Source organism: Dunckerocampus dactyliophorus, chromosome 14, assembly GCF_027744805.1.
Source record: "Dunckerocampus dactyliophorus isolate RoL2022-P2 chromosome 14, RoL_Ddac_1.1, whole genome shotgun sequence".
In the NCBI taxonomy this organism is placed as follows: domain Eukaryota; kingdom Metazoa; phylum Chordata; class Actinopteri; order Syngnathiformes; family Syngnathidae; genus Dunckerocampus; species Dunckerocampus dactyliophorus.
This window is the reverse complement of record NC_072832.1, coordinates 24,690,994-24,702,500: the sequence shown is the minus strand read 5'-3', so window position 1 is coordinate 24,702,500 and position 11,507 is coordinate 24,690,994. Positions and strand designations below refer to the sequence as shown.

The 11,507-nt window shown below is 39.2% G+C and overlaps 1 protein-coding gene across 2 annotated transcripts in view; it reads right to left on the bottom strand.

Annotated features, from left to right (window-relative positions):
• slc30a6 (solute carrier family 30 member 6) overlaps positions 1-11,507 on the bottom strand; it is a 92,286-nt gene that overhangs the window by 70,528 nt on the left and 10,251 nt on the right. The gene's annotated exons all lie outside the window — the stretch shown is intronic.

The window sequence follows — 11,507 nt, the reverse complement described above, 5'->3', positions numbered from 1 at the left end:
AGAACAACTTTATTCCCACATATTTTCCACAGTTGCAACTTTCATCTTGGAAGAGTGCAACTTATTTTTCGTAAAATGCTCTCACTTCAAGGTTTTAACCTGAACTTTTTTCCTCATATTCAGACTTTTGTTCTGTAACACTGAAATATTTCCTCATAAAACGCTAACTTTGTCATGTAAATTTACATTTCTTCTTGTAAAACTGCAGTCATTTCTTGTCAAATTCAGATTTTTGGGGGGTAAATTTAGACTTTTCCTAATCCCTCATTTATGGCGCTTAATTGGTTGCAGAGACCGCCGTGAAGTGAAGAATTTCCGCCAAGTAGGATTCCTTATTTACAAATGGAATATATTTGTAGTTAGAGCATAGAAAACCTGTATACCACCTTCTAAATACGGTTTTAAACACTATTACAGCCCTCTATAGTCACCTTTACACTTGTATTTACCAATATAGTAGACATAAGACATAATATAGACTCACACGTTAGCAATGGGAGAATTCCTTGTTTCTTTTTTTACTTTCTTTACACTACTTCCAGTGGCGGTGGCTATTGTTTCATCAATGTAACATTGCTGCCATCTAGTGACCAGTGTAAAAGACTACATATAATCACATCTATGAATGCATCTTCTGCATGCCTTATATTTGTATTTTACTTAATTTAGCCATTTTTATGCTCGCTTAAATATGCATATTTTGACTAATAAGAGGCAATATTCAACCCCAATACAATGATGATTTATTAATATATTTTTGAAAAAACGTGATAAAGTCAAGCTGCAAAATTCTAAGTGCAAAGCGTTGAGCGATTACTGTATTTAAAAAATACTAAAAATAAATTTTTCTTGCATAAGAAGAACTTTTTCCACATATTTCCACAGTTGCAACTTTCATCTTGGAAGAATGCAGCTTATTTTTCGCAAAACTTTCTAATTTCAAGGTGTTAACGTGAATGTTCAGACTTTTATTCTTGTAACACTAATATTTGTGATTACTTTGCCATATAAAATTACGCTTCTTCCTGTAAAACAGCAACTTTTTTCCCTCTCATAGTATTCTGGCTTCAATCGTGTACAATTCTCAAATAAAAAGTCAAAATAAATGTGAAATCATATACAGTAAATTACAAGGTTTCTTTCTGGCAACAATAAGGAGTTGGAAGCGTGTGAATGGTGATTTTATTTGGAGGTTAGTTTCGTATTGGTTGAAGCATTATTAGTTGCAGCTTGTACAGTTGTCCCTCGCTGTATCATAGATCAAATATCGCTCCCTCACTATATTGCATTTTTTTCCCCAAAAAATAATTAATTAATAAATGATCACCGTTTTGTGGTTGGCCATGGTCTATTATTAGTAAAAAAAAAAATATTGAAAGACAAGTTATATGTAGTGTTCTGGTACCTAGGCATCAGTAATGTTATGAGACATGACGTTAGATTACGTTACCTTTCACACTGCATGGAGACTGAGCCAGCAGAGCCATGTCATGGCCGAGATTGAGTGGGGAAAAAAGGTTATCCTCTCATTCTGTGTGGAAGTGGTAAGTTTTGGGCTTTTTTGTCCCTCCCCACTCGATTTGAAACACTAAGTTCAGAATAAGTAAAAGGGAGAGGCTAACTAGTTAGCTTGCTGGCAGCAGCAGTCTGTTATGTCCCTGCAGTCATCCCATAGCCTGAACAATGTGATGTAAACAAAGAATAGTGAGTGTAAAAGTGACCATAGGGGTGTTATTTCATGTCTACAGGGCTCTAATAATGTTAAAACCTGTATTTAGAAAGTCAAAAACAGGTTTTCTATACTCTAACTACAAAAGTATTCCCTTTATTAATATTGAATACTACACTGTGGAAATTCACTTACTGCGTTTGGGTCTGGGACTAATTATCTGCAACAGACGAGGAACGACTGTAGTTGTTTAGCGAGCAGACGTGTGACATCCTAAACACTTCCTGTCCCGTGTGGGGAAGTCAATAAGCCTCTGTAGTGAACCCATGTAGTGTTCCAGACCGAGCACTCTAAACCATGCAACCGGCCGGTCATCGCTAGCGACCCAAACATGTTGCAGCCCCGTCGAAGAATGTCTCGAGCTCTGACATGTACACACACATTGACAAAGGGTTCGGAAGCAAAAGTGTGTGCTGGCCTGACTGAAGGCCCTGTGGGAGGCTTCACCAGCTGTGTTCTGACACACAGGAACACCGAGGGCCTGGGGACACGCACGTGCACGTGTGTGTACACACACACACACACACACACACAAACACACACACACACACACAAAGGCTGGATCACGTCCCCACGCTCCAGCGTCTCTGAATGAGAGTGAAGCAACACTCTAATGGATGGATGCACACAAACAGTGAGTCTAGGCCAAACACAACTACCACCGCACAAAAACACAAACATGAGGGTTTTTTCCTCTCCAATGTTCCTGTATTGTTGTTACAGTGGGCACTAGAGGCAGTAATTAGTACTTTACAACAGCATCACATCATTCACATCATCTTCTACTGGATGCTAACAATGCAATGACATTTGTTTTCAGGTGGAACTACGCGGCGGTCCTCGTGTTACGACGTTTCCTGGTTAAGACGCGGTCTCAAAAAGAAAAAGACCTAGTTACATGCATGCGGGGGAGAATACATAGTAAGGGTCCAGCTTTCCACAGAAAAAACAATGTGTCAGTCTGCCTAAAAGTGGATGAAAAGGCAAGTACTACAGCTGTCCCTCGCAACATCCCGTCTCGATTATCGCTCCCTCGCTATATTGTGGTTTTATAGAAATTAATTAATAAATGATCGTCCTTTCATGGTAGACTATGATCTATTATTAGTCAAAACATATTAAAATACAAGTGATAGTAGTATTGTGGTCACTAAGCGGCAGTAATTACACAAAACAGAGACATTAGCTTATATTACATTATTTTACGCTGCATGAAGTCATGAAGACAGCCATGGCATGTCCCACATGATAGAGTGAGAAAAACATCTCCCATCCCGTGTGGAAGTGGTACGTTTTTGGCCTTTTAAGTTGAGAAGACATAAATTCGAGGCTAACAGCATAGCTCGCTAGCTAGCGGCCGTCTCAAGTCCCTGCAGCATAACAATGTGATGTAAACAATAAATAATAGAAGTGTAAAAGTGACGATGGGGTGCCATTTCATGTTGACAAAGCTTGAATAATGTTAAAGGGTTCCTGACATGATTTATCAACTTTGCTTAAATATATAATATATTGTTTGTAATTTTGCTCTGCATGGCGCCAGCCATGACCAAATAGCTTGCAGCTAAGTGTTATTTCTGGAAGTGACATAATTAGGGTAATAAAGTTCAGCTAAAGCAGAGTAAACAAACGCTTCTTTAGGTAGATTGTTGACTTGGTCCAGTATATTTTTCATCAAAATAGTCTTTAGCCAAAATGTTGTGTTGCTGCTGGATGTTCACTTTGTCCGAGTGATACTATAAGTTTGTTTTCTTTTCCAAAAGAGGAAGGTTTGAGAAAACAATGGACGAAGCAAGGGCAGAAAACGAGAAACAGATGGACGCCCAACTCGAGTTCTGTCCTTTGCAGTGATCATTTCACTAACGTCTTCTTCAAAGCAACACCATTCCGCCAGTACACAAAACAAGGAAGAATGACCACTACGTCAAAGTTGCCACAGAACAGAGTAAGTCATATCTCGTTTACATAATGTCGTCTAAACACTATTCCATTTTTCGAGGAAAGAAGAAGGGAGAAACTTTTGGAGATGAAAGAGAGAGCTTGCGGAACATGGACTTAAGACATGGAGACAAACATTGGTCGCTGTCAAAACATAGAATGGTAAATTACTCAGGAGTTGCTTATCCTTCCATTATTGTTTTAAATTGACTTCTTAATGTGCGTAAATGTTTGCCGCCGCCGCCCCCCCCAACAGAAAACACATCGCTGTGAAAAGATGTTTATATAACATGTACTGTATAATGCATGGAATCATGGAATAGTGTTTACAAGACATTATATAAAACAAGGCATGACTTACTCTGTTCTTTGGCAACATTGACGCATTCTTCCTTGTTTTGATGGGCTTTTTTCTATGTACCGGCGGAATAGCATCCTTTTTCAAAATGCGTTTATACCATACATTCAAGCCAAATGCTTATTGTGAAGGTGTTCCTTCATAGCCGTCATCAGTGAAATGATCACTGCAAAGAACAGAACTCGAGGTTGACGTCCATTTGTCTCTCATTCTCTGCATTTTCTTCATCCATTTTTGTCTTAAAACTTCCTCTTTTGGAAAAGAAAACAAGCTTACAGTATCAATCGGAGACTTATTAACATCCAGCAGCAACACAACATTTTGGCATGACTACTATTTTGATGAAAAATATACTGAATTGAGCTGGGTGATATGGACCAAAACTCATATCCCAATATATTTACATAGGTTGAATATCGATATACGATATATATCCTGATATTTTTTAAGCAAAGTGAGTTTAGACAAAATCAAAGCCAAATATGCTTGTCAAGTTGTTTTATTACTTTTTTTTTTCCGAGGATGTTTTTTTAAATTTTAAAGCTTAATGCAAGATACTCATAAAATTTTTTTTATCTAAAAACAGCCTCTAAAATAAAGTAGGCCATTTTCTTTTTGAAGTAAATATTTAAAAAGTCCAATATAATCTTTTTTTTATTGAAACAAAATCCTCAGCGCATAACAAAAGAACAAAATATGAAGGAATGCCCAGTTTAAGAGGTAATATTAAAATGTCAGCAGCTCAAAAATACTTTAAACTGAACAGTAGTATTTTTAGATAAACATTTTTAGAAGACACAAGCATGTCCTTATTTTGTGCCAGGAACACCAACCTGTCAAGTGCATCAGACTTAGCAAGCGTCTGTCTGACTTCCTTGTACATTTGTGGTAGAGCTTGTCGTGCTAAATAATTGTGACTGCAAAGCTCGTCGGACATCGCGAGTCCATCGTTTTCAGCAGGTTTTTAAAGCCGTTTTTTCCACTGTTGTAACGGGGACCATATCTTAGCAATGTGATTGGACACCTCTTTATAATAGCCCACCACTTTGCTTTTCCTTTCATGAGGAAGGCAACAGGCGCGTGGCAGACAGCCTGCAGCTTCACACATTCCTCGTGTTGGAGTTTGCGCCAGGTTTTAAGGTGGTGAAAAATATATATTTTTTTAATGCTCTGAATTCGAAGTACCTCCACATCACTGAGCTACTGCTTATTCCTTGCTGACTAATTCCTCCACCGCAGGCGCTGTCGCTTCGACCGGGGCCGGGCTTCTGCTCCGCCCATCCTCCCTCCTCATGCATGCAGGGATGTGGGAGATACAGCGCAAATCCATTCTATATCGATATCAACGATATGGTTGGTTTTGATATCGCGCTTAACGTAAATATCAATATTTTTAAAATATCGATATATCGCCCAGGCCTAATGCTGAACCAAGTCGACCATCTACCTCAAGAAACATTTGTTTTTCGTTTGATTTAGCTGAGAGGTGTCACACCGGAGATAAGACTGAACAGCGAAAGCTAGCTCATCATGGCTCTGGCCATGAACTATAAACTTATAAAACTATAAACATGAACTATAAATGTAATTTTTGATTTTTGAAAATGTAGACCACAATTACAAACAACATATTTAAGCAAAGTTGATGAATCATGCCAGGGACCCTTTAATGTACACATCGTTCCATGTTTCGGTATGCTATCAATGTTTTTATTTTTTTATTTGAGAATTGTATTTATTGGAGCATGACCTGCCAGTAGGTTGCAATTTCATTTTCACGCTTCATTTTAAAAATCTTTTCACATTGATAGTGAGTAATAAAGAGAGAATTTGGGGAGGAAAAGCTGTTCTGTTTATGCACAAAAGAAAATTACCAAACTAAAACCATAGCCCAAAGACCGCGGTACAGAACGACTTATACTTTCTTAAAAACTCATTAGACATTTATGAACAATTAGGACTGGGCTGGAGCGCTGTCGTATCATGTCAATAAAAACGTTCATCGTCACAAACAACTTGACTGGTCACGGCGCGCACACACTGTGTCATGTTGACATTTCTACTTCTAACGTCTCTGCGAAGCTCCATGGTGTCCACCGTGATGGAAGTGAGGGGGACGTGTGACTGAATGTTTAGAGGACAGACAGAGGTGAGAGACAGCAGAAAGACACGTGACTGAGACACACACACACACACGCAAGCACACACACGGTGTAAGTGACACAAAGAGGAGACTGTCACTGTTTGTCAGAGTGGACGAGATGGACACACACACACGCACGCACACACACACACACACACACACACACACACACACACACACACACACACAAATGTGCCTAAACTGCTTGTGTGTGTGTGTGTGTGTGTGTGTGTGTGTGTTTGTCGACAAAAAGCTGCTGTGTTGTAAAATACTGAAAGCTGATATAGTTGTTCACTGCACAATTTGATACAGGACCAGCCAAACACACGCAGTTCTGTAGAATCATCATCAGCTTATGTTTCAGTAACAATGCAACAGCTCTGCTTAAACAGCACTTTGACACACACACGTGCACACACACACACGTGCACACACACGCACAGTTAACTTGAGCTCACCTCAAGCCCAAAGCAAGCTGCTCCTTGATGAGACTGTCTGTCTGGTAATCACTTTGACAAATAAAAAGTTACCCTTATTGGTGTTTGCAATCCAATACATCAACAACACCCCCACACCCCTGCATCTAAGGGGGCTATCCACACGGAAAGGTTTCAGGTCAAAACGGCAAAGTATTTTATGCTTTCGGCCTTTCATCCACACGGAAACTGTACTTCCAGAGCGTGAAAATGTGAAAACGCCAGCTCGTCGTTTCCGTGTGGACAAGCAAAACTAGTGATGTGCGGCTCGATACTGAAATATCCATTGTTCCGATGCCAGCTCTTCATGCTCTAACATCAAAATATCGATACTTTTGACACTTCAGTCATTTGAGGTAATGTTTGTCTGTGAATGAACGAACAAATGAAGCCATCTGTGAAGTGTGAAGAAAGTTTTCATTCGTATAGTTGTTAATAATAATTTATTTTAATGGTTTTATCATTTTTCTCAGTGTTTTTTTACTGTTTAAAACAACATTTTCACATACTGTATTTTATATGATATTGTTCTGTTTTTTCTGTTATTGTACATTTACTCATCCAATATCAAAAACCCAGTTATACATTCTTATAAACCCAAACGCCCGATCCCAACTACGTATTTATACGTCTTTTTTGCGTGAGAGAAGGTACCGATGCAACTGCTCACCAATGGATTAGGTTTAAGAACAATTTTAATGCAGTAAAAACGAAGAATTGCATTTGATAAGAGCTCGGCAGGGGTCATGAGAGGAAGGTGAAACACACATGGCATGACATAAAAAAAAATAAAATAAAAAGTGTTGTTTATGTTGGTATAGCTGTTTAATGTTTATATTTGAGCTGTTACAAAAGCAAAAAATATTTTGTGTCAAAGTGAAAGTGATGCTTGAACTGTAGCTGGATTTCTCCCTTTTCTCGTCGGGAACTGCTATTTTCCTAAAAACTTACCGATGTTTTACTGCTGATTACTAAAGAACGGAAAAAAGTTGAAAGAAACTTTTTTCCTGATGAAAGACGGGAGTCTAATCTTTCTTTTGGTGGGTTCCATGTTCATATAGCCATAGAACACAATATTCCGTGTGCCTTAAAAGATCAGTCAAAATCATCTAACATGGCCGGTACTGAAGAGGTTGTCTTTTGAAAAATGGCTGGGATTGAATGACTTAATCTTGGCTATACTGTAAAATCACCTCAGTATACTTAGGAAATAAATACTTTCATTATTAAAATCATTAATTTATTGAAATTGATTTTTTTATTCAATAAATGAATTTATTCAATGTATTCTTCAGGCCTTGCTATGAAACAGACAACTTTTTAAAATTTACAACACACGGCTGGTCAATTTGCACAAAGTATCGGTATCGGATCACTATCGCCGATACTAGCCTTAATTTTACTCAGTATCAGATCGGAAACTATATCAGTGGTATCGCACATCAGCAAGAGAAACTGCTGACGTTACAGACCCATTGCCGTCTCGTGACCACAAGTGAACTCTGACAACAAACCAACATCATATCAGAATATTTGGACTGGCATGACTCACCCCAGTCCACATTCTCCTGGTATTTTGTTGTCTCATTCTCCAAAATGACTCACAGAAGTAATTCCACTTCGTTGTAAGTCTAGATGAGCCTTGGAAAGCGGAAGACGACAAACTTATGCGCATTTGTTCTTTCTTCTTCTATAGTTTGGCGTGTCACGTGGTTCCGTCTGCGTGTCCGTTCACAGCGCCACACGAAGGTGTGCCTTTTGGATTACATCCTTTTCACCCAGTCATCCGTTCCATTTACTAAAACGGCACATGAGATATTTACTGCACAGGAAGTTTTTTTTAAACTTCCGACTAAATAAAAGGCTTTTTTCCAAACTGCGCAAAACATTGAATTTAATACTACTAGTTAAACAGTAGCCTACCAGAAAAAGTCATTCATCTCCATCTTCATCCTCCTCCTGAGAACTAAAACCTCCAAAGTTGTCTTTTTCAGCATCTCTCTCTCTCTCTCGTCTTGAGGCAGATTAGCCATTTAACTTGAGCTGTCCTCTTCATCACGCAGTAGTCTGGCCTTTCCAAACCACTTGGCCAAACTTACATAAGATTTGACAGATCAAAACCACCATTATTATATAATGGCTTTAAAGCTGCAAAACCCCACCAACACTTTATACACTTTTCTCTGACAGGCAATAATATTTGCTCACATTTCTCTCGTTTGAACCCTTTGTTTGAATTTTAGTCAGCAACCTTAATGATCAACACAAGAAATTATTAAGTCACTCACGCATATTTCACTAATGTGACCGACCGTGCCTTTTCGTCCTGGTGCCGTTTCGCTGTACTGTAGCGTTTTTGTATCCTTGTTCAAACATATTGCTGCAGAGAACCGAAGATTCATTTTCAAGCTAGAAAGCAAGCAAGCTAGCGATGACACAGGAGACATGGCAGGATGGCACGAGGAAGATTGATTGACAATAGTCTACAGCCAATCAGGATGCAGAAAACAATGTGCGGCGCAGACATACGAGAGAGGGAAGAGATAGACACTCAACTTCCCACAATGCAATTATTCTTAAAGGGCCAGGCTCGGCCTGTAACAGCGTTCATACGCTGTAATAAAAAAAAAGGAAGCACTTTAACAAAAATCAGAGAAACAGCAAAATCCACGAAAGGTGAACGACGACAGAGCGAGGGAACACTCCACTTGTTCCTGAAGCTGTACGCTAAGCTTTATAGGAACTGTAGTTCTTTTATCCGTAAATTCTCTCTCACCGTATAATCGGTATAGGACAATATTCATGGCTGCAATATCGGCATCGGAAGTGAGTAAGTTGTATCTTTAGATTTTTTCATGTGAATGTCAGTGTTCTTCTGATATGATAATATCAAAGTTTTTGCTCCTTGTGAAAATGCGGTGGGTGTATTGTAAAATGTCTTGTCTTTGTCGTAGGCCCTGAGGAAGTATCCTATTCTGACATGTCGCCAGTTAGTTACACACAAACACACACAGGAAATAGGATCAGAGGTTGTAAGTGTGATAATCTCTCAGCATGTCAATCAAGAGTTGACCTCTCAATGCACTCACCACTGTGTGTGTGTGTGTGTGTGTTGTTTACATGTATTTTCAACGAGTTAATGGGCCAGAGAGTGCAGTGTGTACATATGTGCCGTCATGCACATGCAGGCATGTATACAACGTACATACTCGACTACGCCAGCTGCACTCCAGCACATTAGACTTGCAAAAAGGGGGCGTGTCCCTATGTGCGTTATGCTTCATTTACACTGAGGGCGCAATGCACTGGAGGCGAGTGATGTGCGCGCACACACACACACATCTTCATCAAATCAAGCAGTCCAGTTGTGTTCAATGTGACAAACACGTCATCATCATCCTAACACAACATTACATACAACACAACACAATCAGTCACATGTACTGGATGTTCATTCATAAACAAAGCAATTAACCACTGATTACTGATGTTGTTGCACTGCTAATACATCGTTATTAATAATAATAATAATTAGGCGTGCAGGATAATTATTGGGCGGATATGAGGGAATTATAATGTCATACCAATAAATCTGATAACATTAAAAATAGCTCTGATAACTCATAATTAAAAAAAAATAAATAACGCTCCAATGGGGCGAGGTTCCCCGTCCTGTGCAGGTGAGCAAATCAAGCACTCCTTTTTTCTCCTGCCTGTGGCGTTAAGGGCCTATTGTTATTCCCCTGAACTCACCTGTAAACAAACGTTCACTTTCTGAGGAAGACATTTCACGTGCTAGTTGTGACAAATGCTCTGTGATGAGGGAGAAAAAAAACAAAACAAAACAAAACACATTGAGCAGGAAAAAAAAAACAAAAAACCTTAGCCACCTGAAACACCAGCGCCGCGGCATTTGAAAAGTGCAAAAGGTTTGCCAGAGGCCTCCGTGGCACCACACCGGCTGCTCGAAGCGTGTGCCCGAATACAGTGCACCTTGCTGGGCCACAGCAGGTGGCTCCTCCTGCTCTATACTCTGGTTCTCCTGATAGTAGTGATGTGGTAGTAAATCTCATATTTCATTAGGACAAATCAACAATGAAATTCTAATTTGTTCCAGCACTTCTTACCTTAGGGTGTGCACAAACTACAGTTAAATCAAAATGTAAAAAATGTACATATAAAAAAAGTTCCATATCAGTACCATATCGGTCTTTAGAAGCACAAAGTTATGAGTTTGAAAAAAAGATATCGTGCATCTCTAATAATAATAATAATAATAAATGAGCACTGTGGTTCTGTGTGCTGGTATTGTGTCATATTGTTAGGGAAAGTGCATGCCCCCACAGCATGACATAGTAACCTTCGAGGTGCACAGAGGCGACAAAGCAGCCTGGTTGCCTTCAAGGAAAAGTGCACTTTTTTTTGGGAATTTTGCCCATCGTCCACAATCCTTATGTTTAGACCTGAACATACACGTCTTTCTCTTTTCTGTGCATTCTAAAGCTATAGAAACAGCTAAAAAGAGGCAGGTATTAATGCCCATAATGGGATACACCTATTCCACCTAGAAGGGCCGCTATTAAAAGTTCCAACAAGGTTTTATGGTTTTCTATCCATGCTGTGAGCATGTTGTAACTCATTTTAAGCATTAGTGGAACTTCCTTCCTGGGTGCATTGATTTCACATAGCAACATAGAAAGGAATGCTACACCTAGCGTTAACTTACCAAACTAAAAAAAAAAAAACACAGCAGCAGTGGTGGCAGCTCCAATGTGTAGCGTTACCTTTCACTAGCGGCCTGAGGCATTGTGAGCAAGTGTGTGGTGGGTGTAACAATGTTAATAACATAATAATAATAATAAT